The sequence below is a fragment of the Rattus norvegicus genome, chromosome 1, assembly GCF_021556685.1.
Source record: "Rattus norvegicus strain SHRSP/BbbUtx chromosome 1, alternate assembly SHRSP_T2T, whole genome shotgun sequence".
NCBI classification, from domain to species: domain Eukaryota; kingdom Metazoa; phylum Chordata; class Mammalia; order Rodentia; family Muridae; genus Rattus; species Rattus norvegicus.
Genome location: NC_141534.1, coordinates 231,659,419 through 231,673,647, shown reverse-complemented (window position 1 = coordinate 231,673,647; position 14,229 = coordinate 231,659,419). Strand labels below are relative to the sequence as shown.

At 41.5% G+C, this 14,229-nt stretch overlaps 1 long non-coding RNA gene across 1 annotated transcript in view; it reads left to right on the top strand.

Annotated features, from left to right (window-relative positions):
* Positions 1-8,447: 8,447 nt before the first annotated feature.
* Positions 8,448-14,229, top strand: part of LOC103691306 (uncharacterized) — a 58,292-nt gene continuing 52,510 nt past the window's right edge. Inside the window, exon 1 of the long non-coding RNA XR_015653065.1 lies at positions 8,448-8,693. This is a non-coding gene — a long non-coding RNA (uncharacterized LOC103691306). The remainder of the gene's footprint in view (positions 8,694-14,229) is intronic.

Genomic DNA, 14,229 nt, shown 5'->3' with positions numbered 1-14,229 from the left:
GCCCACTACTGTAAATCTGGCCAAAAGCTCACAATCCAAGAATTCAGCATTCCTCTCCCCTAGGAGGAAAACTACAAATGTAATTTTATTAAATAGAAATGCTGTCAAACTGAACTCTAAACATTACCCTATTAACAACAGATCTGTGCCATCCTTACCCTTGGTTAATACCAAGACTTATAACTGGTTAAAGTGCTGAAGATAGATGACTGTTGAGTGCTCGGCCACTCTATCTGCAGCTCACAAATATCTGTAACACCAGCTCGAAAGGATTCAAACACTCCCTCTCCCAAATTCCATGGACATCTGTACACACACACACACACACACACACACACACACACACACACGCACACGCACACACACAAGCACATTCAACATTCACACTCACATATATATATATATATAACTATGATAAAATCAATATTAAGAATAATAAATGTAACTTTAAAAGAGACATAATGGGAGTTTCTTTTAGATATTCCAAATGTAAGCTATGTTCAGATATAAGAACTTTTAATACTGATTCTGGCTTAGTGTCTATTTAAAGTCAGAGATGTTAATACAGAAAAAGGTAGCAGATAAAGGTTTGAAAGCAAAGAAAAGCACCGATCATCTATGACAATACCAGTGTCACACAAGTAAATTAATGCAGAAGGCTTGAAATGCCAGCATTGGGAATAAGGAGAAGGAGAACACAGAGCTGCTTTAGAATGTGAGACACTGTACACGAGCCCATCTTGGTGCGAGAAGAGCTGTGCCTTTGGGACGGAGGGCATGTGTTTGTAAGCCTCAGTGAATGTGACATCTTCTGGCACCTGCTGATGACCACTGGGGCAATCTCAAGGTGGACAATGGTGGGTCTTGCAGTCCATGCAGGGGAGAAATGACACTATGACAAAGAAGATAAACAAAAGAGGAGAAAGAACAGAAGCCATCTGTATAGAGAGCACAGAATGTTCCATCCATGTTCCTGGATTAAGAGAAGGCGAACTGGGCTGGAAGGTTGGTTCAGCTGTTAAAGACTAGGCCGACAATCAAGAACATATGAGAAGGGGAACTGAACATTTCTGCTTCCCTGTCCTTTTTGCTTTTGGTCAAACTCTGTATCTAGATTCACTACAAATACTAGTCCCAGGTAAACATAGTCCCTGGAAAAGAAGATAAAAGGTAAGGATCTCACGTACTTCATATCAAGTAGTTATAATCCCCGAATACTTCTAAGTACCGTCTCAGCATTGATCATTGGTACATAATGCAAACTGATAAGCCGTATACCCTGACACCTTCTTCTTGCACCCCAGAGTTGCAAACTCCATTTCATGTTGGAATGCAGTGGCACAGGGGAGATGTCCGTCCACTAGCATTTTGTCCTGAATGAGTCTTGAAGTGCTTTATGTGACTGTGAGCGATCAGGATGCTTGAGCCTGCCGCCCTGAACTCTGGCCACACTGCACAGACAGCAGATCTTTAGCTACCCTAAGGCTAGAGGCTCCACACCAATGCTGTCATCGTCTCCAAATGTCAGATATGGAGTCAAAGGCTAAAGAAACCCTATAGATCACTTCAGAATATTTGAAGACGAGATGGAGATCCCCTAATCCCAGATGCCGAAGTCAAAAGGAATGGCTGTGAATGTCTGGTTCCAGGAAGAAGTGTGTGTCTTGGGACCCAAATCAGAAGCTTTGAGTTATTAGTCCTAGGTCAGGCTCTTCCCTCCTACTATGTCCCGGTAGGACACAAAGAACACCAAGAATGTTTGTCAGATAACCTTGGGAAGTAGGAGCTGTCGTGCTGGGATCCTACATGAACTGCCATAAAAGTGTTTCCTCATTGACTCAGGTAGCCTGTTCTAAAAGACACATTTGGGAAACCCAATTCCCAGCTTCCATAAGTCACCTAATAAAGTTGCTTGTTATTGTTTCGAAAATTTTGGTAGAGCATTTAAGGTCAAGAACTGATCAGTCTCGCCTTACTTTCAGCCATGATGGCTGGCTTTCTTTCCCTTGGCTCCTCTTGAAACCTTTGGACTTGCTTAGTCATTGGGTTAATGTAAAATTAATTGCAACCCCGCCTTTGGTTGTTTTAGTAATATGCAGCCTGTCATTTCTAGACACTTTCAGGTTATAATTATGCAAAACACATTGAGAAACAGTAGGACATTTTTATTCTCCCCAGGGACTTATTCTTTAAGCTTGTTTAGAACAGAATTTTGGCCTGTATGTCAAGATTCCTGTCAGCCTTCGGGGCAGCTGATGTGGCCTGGCTCAGCCAGGGCTCCACGCCATTAAAATCTTACTGCTTTCAAATGTGCCCTGAAGTTAGAGGCGTCACGGAACTTTGCAAAAGCAGTTTTGCTTTAAATGTATTTGCCAATACATGTACTCGGGGTCATTTTAAATTCCTAATATAAACCATCTTGCTACTTCTTCTAATTTGGCAGTTTTCTTGTTCCTCCCAGACTTCTGACATCCCTTCAATATATGCCTAATTTTTCAACCGTGGAACATTTACAAATCTCCCATGTTTAGGTCCTTTGGTGCAATTATGACCAAAGGTTTTCGAGAACACCTTAAAGGAAGAACTATTCATATTGACTCAGGATTTCAAAATTCAGTCCAAGGTCTCTTGGTCTCATGTGCTTGAGTCACATTACACTAGTAGAGACTATGGAGGATGTAACTGCCGACTCATGGTGAACAGGAAGTGAAAAGAGGGAAGCAGGAAGGAGCCAGGGATAAGATAATTCACAGGACCGTCCACCAGTGACCTACTTTCTTCCACGATAGAGTTTTACCTCCCCAAAAAGCAACATCACCTGGGAAATATGCTTTAACGCATGAGCCTATGAGGACATTTTCTACTCAAACCTGAACAGCTTCACCATTGCCAACATGGTGCCCACCTCCGTGACACCTTCCTTCCTTGACTACTCTGGTTTATCATTAGCTGTCCCCCTTAGTCTTTGGAACTTGCAATGAATTTCATTCTATGGTTTATTTACATTTGGTGACTTGTTATTTTACTTCCCTATTCATATATGTACATCTAGTTTCCCCAACGTAGTTACAAATCTCTAAAAGCTAGATGAGATGTCCTGGCTGTTCAGGAGGCTGATGGGGGACCAGGATGCAGGGGTCTGAGGCTGGCCTGAGCAGTAAGTATACTGGGACCCCATCTCTAAAGTCTTGAAGGAAAACATCACTTCTTACACTTTTTTGCTCACACTCCGCCTACTGAAATACATACGGCATCTATATAAAATTTACTGACTAATTGGTCGTGACTAATAAGTATCATACACTGAGCACAGTGGTTAGGAACGCAGTGTGTGGGATCAGACTGGTCATAATCTCTTCAGGGAGGCCTGATGATGGGGTGATCCTGAGCTACAGACTTAACCATTTCTCTACCCTCGGTATTCAGAACAGAAAGGATGTCCCTTGTGGAACTATTTGAGAATTAAGAAAGTACTGAAGAAAACAAAAACTAAGCTAGAATTCACGAGAATGTTAGACAAAATGATAAATTCTTGTGTGTGTATTGATTTAACTCATTCACCCCTACAAGGGAAAAATGTCATTGTACGTGTTTCATAATACAGTTAAACTGAGACTAAGAATATTTACTCTAAGGTCACAGAACAGGATTTGCCCTCGGGCAATTTGACTTTAGAGTCTGGTTTCTTAACATACAGGACACAAAGTGCTAAAGAAAAGTTTCGGAAACTAGTGATATTGTCCCTTTCAGGTTGCCCAATGAACACATCAGGAGGTAGATGGTGAGGGAATGAATCCTCTGGAGTGGAATTGGTATTTGGATTTGTTGGGACATGTGAGTGACCTTGGTCAGAGCATTGCCATTACTTGGTGACATTTTCAGCTGAACCTGGACTGAGGAAGGGCAGGGTGCAAGGAACAAGGGTGACCTGAGGGTTTTGATCATCCCTGTCAGCTTGACTGGTTTAGAATCACCGCGGAATATTCATCAAAGGAAAAATCCATCAAGATGAACTCTCAATCCTAAATATCTATGCCCCAAATTCAAGGGCACCTACATATGTAAAAGAAACCTTACTAAAGCTCAAAACACACATTGCACCTCACACAATAAGGGTGGGAGATTTCAACACCCCACTCTCATCAATGGACAGATCATGGAAACAGAAATTAAACAGAGATGTAGACAGACTAAGAGAAGTCATGAGCCAAATGGACTTAACGGATATTTATAGAACATTCTATCCTAAAGCAAAAGGATATACCTTCTTCTCAGCTCCTCATGGTACTTTCTCCAAAATTGACCATATAATTGGTCAAAAAACGGGCCTCAACAGGTACAGAAAGATAGAAATAATCCCATGCGTGCTATCGGACCACCACGGCCTAAAACTGGTCTTCAATAACAATAAGGGAAGAATGCCCACATATACGTGGAAATTGAACAATGCTCTATTCAATGATAACCTGGTCAAGGAAGAAATAAAGAAAGAAATTAAAAACTTTTTAGAATTTAATGAAAATGAAGATACAACATACCCAAACTTATGGGACACAATGAAAGCTGTGCTAAGAAGAAAACTCATAGCGCTGAGTGCCTGCAGAAAGAAAGAGGAAAGAGCATATGTCAAAAGCTTGACAGCACACCTAAAAGCTCTAGAACAAAAAGAAGCAAATACACCCAGGAGGAGTAGAAGGCAGGAAATAATCAAACTCAGAGCTGAAATCAACCAAGTTGAAACAAAAAGGACCATAGAAAGAATCAACAGAACCAAAAGTTGGTTCTTTGAGAAAATCAACAAGATAGATAAACCCTTAGCCAGACTAATGACAGGACACAGAGAGTGTGTCCAAATTAACAAAATCAGAAATGAAAAGGGAGACATAACTACAGATTCAGAGGAAATTCAAAAAATCATCAGATCTTACTATAAAAACCTATATTCAACAAAACTTGAAAATCTTCAGGAAATGGACAATTTCCTAGACAGATACCAGGTATCGAAGTTAAATCAGGAACAGATAAACCAGTTAAACAACCCCATAACTCCTAAGGAAATAGAAGCAGTCATTAAAGGTCTCCCAACCAAAAAGAGCCCAGGTCCAGACGGGTTTAGTGCAGAATTCTATCAAACCTTCATAGAAGACCTCATACCAATATTATCCAAACTATTCCACAAAATTGAAACAGATGGAGCACTACCGAATTCCTTCTATGAAGCCACAATTACTCTTATACCTAAACCACACAAAGACCCAACAAAGAAAGAGAACTTCAGACCAATTTCCCTTACGAATATCGATGCAAAAATACTCAATAAAATTCTGGCAAACCGAATTCAAGAGCACATCAAAACAATCATCCACCATGATCAAGTAGGCTTCATCCCAGGCATGCAGGGATGGTTTAATATACGGAAAACCATCAACGTGATCCATCATATAAACAAACTCAAAGAACAGAACCACATGATCATTTCATTAGATGCTGAGAAAGCATTTGACAAAATTCAACACCCCTTCATGATAAAAGTCCTGGAAAGAATAGGAATTCAAGGCCCATACCTAAACATAGTAAAAGCCATATACAGCAAACCAGTTGCTAACATTAAACTAAATGGAGAGAAACTTGAAGCAATCCCACTAAAATCAGGGACTAGACAAGGCTGCCCACTCTCTCCCTACTTATTCAATATAGTTCTTGAAGTTCTAGCCAGAGCAATCAGACAACAAAAGGAGATCAAGGGGATACAGATCGGAAAAGAAGAGGTCAAAATATCACTATTTGCAGATGACAGGATAGTATATTTAAGTGATCCCAAAAGTTCCACCAGAGAACTACTAAAGCTGATAAACAACTTCAGCAAAGTGGCTGGGTATAAAATTAACTCAAATAAATCAGTTGCCTTCCTCTATACAAAAGAGAAACAAGCCGAGAAAGAAATTAGGGAAACGACACCCTTCATAATAGACCCAAATAATATAAAGTACCTCGGTGTGACTTTAACCAAGCAAGTAAAAGATCTGTACAATAAGAACTTCAAGACACTGAGGAAAGAAATTGAAGAAGACCTCAGAAGATGGAAAGATCTCCCATGCTCATGGATTGGCCAGATTAATATAGTAAAAATGGCCATTTTACCAAAAGCAATCTACAGATTCAATGCAATCCCCATCAAAATACCAATCCAATTCTTCAAAGACTTAGACAGAACAATTTGCAAATTCATCTGGAATAACAAAAAACCCAGGATAGCTAAAGCTATCCTCAACAATAAAAGGACTTCAGGGGGAATCACTATCCCTGAACTCAAGCAGTATTACAGAGCAATAGTGATAAAAACTACATGGTATTGGTACAGAGACAGACAGATAGACCAATGGAATAGAATTGAAGACCCAGAAATGAACCCACACACCTATGGTCACTTGATTTTTGACAAAGGAGCCAAAACCATCCAATGGAAAAAAGATAGCATTTTCAGCAAATGGTGCTGGTTCAACTGGAGGGCAACATGTAGAAGAATGCAGATAGATCCATGCTTATCACCCTGTACAAAGCTTAAGTCCAAGTGGATCAAGGACCTCCACATCAAACCAGACACACTCAAACTAATAGAAGAAAAACTAGGGAAGCATCTGGAACACATGGGCACTGGAAAAAATTTCCTGAACAAAACACCAATGGCTTATGCTCTAAGATCAAGAATCGACAAATGGGATCTCATAAAACTGCAAAGCTTCTGTAAGGCAAAGGACACTGTGGTTAGGACAAAACGGCAACCAACAGATTGGGAAAAGATCTTTACCAATCCTATAACAGATAGAGGCCTTATATCCAAAATATACAAAGAACTCAAGAAGTTAGACCGCAGGGAAACAAATAACCCTATTAAAAATGGGGTTCAGAGCTAAACAAAGAATTCACAGCTGAGGAATGCCGAATGGCTGAGAAACACCTAAAGAAATGTTCAACATCTTTAGTCATAAGGGAAATGCAAATCAAAACAACCCTGAGATTTCACCTCACACCAGTGAGAATGGCTAAGATCAAAAACTCAGGTGACAGCAGATGCTGGCGAGGATGTGGAGAAAGAGGAACACTCCTCCATTGTTGGTGGGATTGCAGACTGGTAAAACCATTCTGGAAATCAGTCTGGAGGTTCCTCAGAAAATTGGACATTGAACTGCCTGAGGATCCAGCCATACCTCTCTTGGGCATATACCCAAAAGATGCCTCAACATATAAAAGAGACACGTCCTCCACTATGTTCATCGCAGCCTTATTTATCATAGCCAGAAACTGGAAAGAACCCAGATGCCCTTCAACAGAGGAATGGATACAGAAAATGTGGTACATCTACACAATGGAATATTACTCAGCTATCAAAAACAACGAGTTTATGAAATTCGTAGGCAAATGGTTGGAAAACATCATCCTGAGTGAGCTAACCCAATCACAGAAAGACATACATGGTATGCACTCATTGATAAGTGTCTATTAGCCCAAATGCTTGAATTACCCTAGATCCCTAGAACAAAGGAAACTCAAGACGGATGATCAGAATGTGAATGCTTCACTCCTTCTTTAAATGAGGAAAAAGAATACCCTTGGCAGGGAAGGGAGAGGCAAAGATTAAAACAGAGACTGAAGGAACACCCATTCAGAGCCTGCCCCACATGTGGCCCATACATATACAGCCACCCAATTAGACAAGATGGATGAAGCAAAGAAGTGCAGACCGACAGGAGCCGGATGTAGATCGCTCCTGAGAGACACAGCCAGAATACAGCAAATACAGAGGCGAATGCCAGCAGCAAACCACTGAACTGAGAATAGGTCCCCCGTTGAAGGAATCATAGAAAGAACTGGAAGGTCTTGAAGGTGCTCGAGACCCCAAAAGTACAACAATGTCAAGCAACCAGAGCTTCCAGGGACTAAGCCACTACCTAAAGACTATACATGGACTGACCCTGGACTCTGACCCCATAGGTAGCAATGAATATCCTAGTAAGTGCACCAGTGGAAGGGGAAGCCCTGGGTCCTGCTAAGACTGAACCCCCAGTGAACTAGACTATGGGGGGAGGGTGGCAATGGGGGGAGGTTTGGGAGGGGAACACCCATAAGGAAGGGGAGGGGGGAGGGTGATGTTTGTCCGGAAACCGGGAAAGGGAATAACACTTGAAATGTATATAAGAAATACTCAAGTTAATAAAAAAATAAATAAATAAATAAATAAAACAAAAAAAACAACAACAACAAAAAAAAAGAATCACCGTGGAATCCTGCTTCTGAGTGTGTCTGCTAGGGTGTTTGCAGAGAGGTTTATACTGGAGAGGCTGGCCCTGAAGGTGGGAGGGTCCTGAATTGAAGGAAGAAAGGAAGGGAGGAAATGGGCTGACACCTTCCTGACTGGCTGCAAGGTTTACACTGGGGAGGCTGGCCCTGAAGGTGGGAGGGTCCTGAAGGAAGGAAGGAAGGAAGGAAGGAAGGAAGGAAGGAAGGGAGGAAGGGAGGAAGGAAGGAAATGGGCTGACACCTTCCTGACTGGCTGCGATGTGGCCAGCTACCTCCGACAGCTGCTACCGTGTCTTCCTCACTGGGATCGGCCACACCCTTGAACTCTGAACCCAAATAAGTGCTTCATTCCTTATGTGGCTGTTGTCAAGTGTTTAAGCACATCTACAAGAACGGTAAGTAAGACAAGGGAGGGACAGAATAGTGTGGCATCTTGCTCTACACCAAATTCTGCCAACAGCTGACTAAGTGGCTGTGCCCATGAAGGCCTCTGGGAAACAGAAGTCCACATAACCTGACTGGAGGCGTGGTGACTAACTGTAACCAAATGAGCTTGACTGGGCTTCGCTCCAAGCTACAAAGTGTGACGCCCTGTCTAAGTGTCCCCAGTAGCTGACATGGCATCCTGGATGCCAACCTCTGCATACTTACAAGTGGCCCTGGTGTCGGTGGGACTAAGGAAGAATCCCAAAATGGCTTCCTGGCAGGGAAAATGGGAAAATGGGAAATCCCTGAGGACTTGGAAGATGCTTCTCTTCGAGCTTCAGTTCTAGATGGAACAGATGTGTGCAAGGAAGTGGAACCTGGTTTACTGTCATGGATTCATACCTATTCTCCCCCAAGTCATTTGTTAATGTTCCAACTCCTAGTGTCTCAGGATTGAGAGATACAGTGTTGGCAAACCTTAGGTTATACTGAGGCTGTTCAGGTTGGGCCTGATCCAGTAGTGATATTTATCTCCAAGTTTGGGTGGCTGATATGAGGCAATGGATGATGACAGTGGGGCTGTGTGGCAGAGGCTGTCATCTCATGACAACCAGGAAGAAAGCTCAAGGAAGAGTTTGGGGATGAGGTGTGTCCTTTAAGGTCACTACAGTGACCTGTCTCCTCCAACTAAACTACACCTGCTGAAGGTCCCATAGTCTCCCAAGAACAGCACAACTAGGTGATTTCCTAAAAAATATGTTTAAATATTCCTAAAGAATTGCTGTCCTATGTCATAAAATGATATGAAAGTGATGTTTAGTGGAGCTAAGGAAAGAAATAGTTCTGGACTGCCCACCTCCAGGGCATGTGCATATGGAGTAAACAACAAAGGTGTGAGACAGTGAGAGGAGACAGAGTTCTCCATCCCTGGAAGCTCAAAGACCTGGTCCTGACCATTGTGTACCACAGGGTCTTATCAAGTTGATAGAGATATTCTTTCATGGTGTACTTTTTGTACTAAGTGAATGAACAAACAAACATACAAATGAATTCAATCTTGTAACGAGAATAAAAATACGTTTTGCCTTTCAATGGCCTAGACTTATCAATGTATTTCAATGCTTTCCTTGTTTACTTTTTATTCCAATTAACCATCTCAGATATTCCTTTAAAAGCAAGGCTTCTTTGCTATAGTACATATAAAAATATTACTGAGTGATTTTGGTTTTGGTAAAGTACTATAAGATAAAGGGAAACATTCTTCCACTCTTCTGTGGCTTAGCATAACTACAAAGGTTGTACAATTTTGGGGGCTGAAGAGATCGCTCAGTGTTTAAGAATACTGACTGCACCCGCAGATCCCGGCCCGCAGCAGCTCTCTGCTCCCAGACCCGGTGAGAGAGAGACACAACCGCCTGGTCAGGTGGGCACTCCTGAGGCTGCAGAGCAGAAGAGACCACCAACACTGCTCACCCCTGCCCACATCCCTGGCCCAAGAGGAAACTGTATAAGGCCTCTGGGCTCCCGTGGGGGAGGGCCCAGGAGCGGCAGGACCCCTGCCAGAGACACCGCCGGAACCTGAAAGAAACAGACCGGATAAACAGTTCTCTGCACCCAAATCCCGTGGGAGGGAGAGCTAAACCTTCAGAGAGGCAGACAAGCCTGGGAAACCAGAAGAGACTGCTCCCTGCACACACATCTCGGACGCCAGAGGAAAAAGCCAAAGACCATCTGGAACCCTGGTGCACTGAAGCTCCCGGAAACGGCGGCACAGGTCTTCCTGGTTGCTGCCGCTGCAGAGAGCCCCTGGGCAGCACCCCACGAGCGAACCTGAGCCTCGGGACCACAGGTAAGACCAAATTTTCTGCTGCAAGAAAGCTGCCTGGTGAACTCAAGACACAGGCCCACAGGAACAGCTGAAGACCTGTAGAGAGGAAAAACTACACACCCGAAAGCAGAACACTCTGTCCCCATAACTGACTGAAAGAGAGGAAAACAGGTCTACAGCACTCCTGACACACAGGCTTATAAGACAGTCTAGCCACTGTCAGAAATAGCAGAACAAAGTAACACTAGAGATAATCTGATGGCGAGAGGCAAGCGCAGGAACCCAAGCAACAGAAACCAAGACTACATGCCATCATCGGAGCCCAATTCTCCCACCAAAACAAACATGGAATATCCAAACACACCAGAAAAGCAAGATCTAGTTTCAAAATCATATTTGATCATGATGCTGGAGGACTTCAAGAAAGACATGAACACACTTAGGGAAGCACAGGAAAACATTAATAAACAAGTAAAAGCCTACAGAGAGGAATCGCAAAAATCCCTGAAAGAATTCCAGGAAAACACAATCAAACAGTTGAAGGAATTAAAAATGGAAATAGAAGCAATCAAGAAAGAACACATGGAAACAACCCTGGATATAGAAAACCAAAAGAAGAGACAAGGAGCTGTAGATACAAGCTTCACCAACAGAATACAAGAGATGGAAGAGAGAATCTCAGGAGCAGAAGATTCCATAGAAATCATTGACTCAACTGTCAAAGATAATGTAAAGCGGAAAAAGCTACTGGTCCAAAACATACAGGAAATCCAGGACTCAATGAGAAGAACAAACCTACGGATAATAGGTATAGAAGAGAGTGAAGACTCCCAGCTCAAAGGACCAGTAAATATCTTCAACAAAATCATAGAAGAAAACTTCCCTAACCTAAAAAAAGAGATACCCATAGACATACAAGAAGCCTACAGAACTCCAAATAGATTGGACCAGAAAAGAAACACCTCCAGACACATAATTGTCAAAACACCAAACGCACAAAATAAAGAAAGAATATTAAAAGCAGTAAGGGAAAAAGGTCAAGTAACATATAAAGGGAGACCTATCAGAATCACACCAGACTTCTCGCCAGAAACTATGAAGGCCAGAAGATCCTGGACTGATATTATACAGACCCTAAGAGACCACAAATGCCAGCCCAGGTTACTGTATCCTGCAAAACTCTCAATTAACATTGATGGAGAAACCAAGATATTCCATGACAAAACCAAATTTACACAATATCTTTCTACAAATCCAGCACTACAAAGGATAATAAATGGTAAAGCCCAACATAAGGAGGCAAGCTATACCCTAGAAGAAGCAAGAAACTAATCGTCTTGGCAACAAAACAAAGAGAATGAAAGCACACAAACATAACCTCACATCCAAATATGAATATAACGGGAAGCAATAATCACTATTCCTTAATATCTCTCAATATCAATGGCCTCAACTCCCCAATAAAAAGACATAGATTAACAAACTGGATACGCAACGAGGACCCTGCATTCTGCTGCCTACAGGAAACACACCTCAGAGACAAAGACAGACACTACCTCAGAGTGAAAGGCTGGAAAACAACTTTCCAAGCAAATGGTCAGAAGAAGCAAGCTGGAGTAGCCATTCTAATATCAAATAAAATCAATTTCCAACTAAAAGTCATCAAAAAAGATAAGGAAGGACACTTCATATTCATCAAAGGAAAAATCAACCAAGATGAACTCTCAATCCTAAATATCTATGCCCCAAATACAAGGGCACCTACATACGTAAAAGAAACCTTACTAAAGCTCAAAACACACATTGCACCTCACACAATAATAGTGGGAGATTTCAACATCCCACTCTCATCAATGGACAGATCATGGAAACAGAAATTAAACAGTGATGTCGACAGACTAAGAGAAGTCATGAGCCAAATGGACTTAACGGATATTTATAGAACATTCTATCCTAAAGCAAAAGGATATACCTTCTTCTCAGCTCCTCATGGTACTTTCTCCAAAATTGACCATATAATTGGTCAAAAAACGGGCCTCAACAGGTACAGAAAGATAGAAATAATCCCATGCGTGCTATCGGACCACCATGGCCTAAAACTGGTCTTCAATAACAATAAGGGAAGAATGCCCACATATACGTGGAAATTGAACAATGCTCTACTCAATGATAACCTGGTCAAGGAAGAAATAAAGAAAGAAATTAAAAACTTTTTAGAATTTAATGAAAATGAAGATACAACATACCCAAACTTATGGGACACAATGAAAGCTGTGCTAAGAGGAAAACTCATAGCGCTGAGTGCCTGCAGAAAGAAACAGGAAAGAGCATATGTCAGCAGCTTGACAGCACACCTAAAAGCTCTAGAACAAAAAGAAGCAAATACACCCAGGAGGAGTAGAAGGCAGGTAATAATCAAACTCAGAGCTGAAATCAACCAAGTAGAAACAAAAAGGGCCATAGAAAGAATCAACAGAACCAAAAGTTGGTTCTTTGAGAAAATCAACAAGATAGATAAACCCTTAGCCAGACTAACGACAGGACACAGAGAGTGTGTCCAAATTAACAAAATCAGAAATGAAAAGGGAGACATAACTACAGATTCAGAGGAAATTCAAAAAATCATCAGATCTTACTATAGAAACCTATATTCAACAAAATTTGAAAATCTTCAGGAAATGGACAATTTCCTAGACAGGTACCAGGTATCAAAGTTAAATCAGGAACAGATAAACCAGTTAAACAACCCCATAACTCCTAAGGAAATAGAAGCAGTCATTAAAGGTCTCCCAACCAAAAAGAGCCCAGGTCCAGACGGGTTTAGTGCAGAATTCTATCAAACCTTCATAGAAGACCTCATACCAATATTATCCAAACTATTCCACAAAATTGAAACAGATGGAGCACTACCGAATTCCTTCTACGAAGCCACAATTACTCTTATACCTAAACCACACAAAGACACAACAAAGAAAGAGAACTTCAGACCAATTTCCCTTATGAATATCGACGCAAAAATACTCAATAAAATTCTGGCAAACCGAATTCAAGAGCACATCAAAACAATCATCCACCATGATCAAGTAGGCTTCATCCCAGGCATGCAGGGATGGTTTAATATACGGAAAACCATCAACGTGATCCATCATATAAACAAACTCAAAGAACAGAACCACATGATCATTTCATTAGATGCTGAGAAAGCATTTGACAAAATTCAACACCCCTTCATGATAAAAGTCCTGGAAAGAATAGGAATTCAAGGCCCATACCTAAACATAGTAAAAGCCATATACAGCAAACCAGTTGCTAACATTAAACTAAATGGAGAGAAACTTGAAGCAATCCCACTAAAATCAGGGACTAGACAAGGCTGCCCACTCTCTCCCTACTTATTCAATATAGTTCTTGAAGTTCTAGCCAGAGCAATCAGACAACAAAAGGAGATCAAAGGGATACAGATTGGAAAAGAAGAGGTCAAAATATCACTATTTGCAGATGACATGATATTATATTTAAGTGATCCTAAAAGTTCCACCAGAGAACTACTAAAGCTGATAAACAACTTCAGCAAATTGGCTGGGTATAAAATTAACTCAAATAAATCAGTTGCCTTCCTCTATACAAAAGAGAAACAAGCCGAGAAAGAAATTAGGGAAACGACACCCTTCATAATA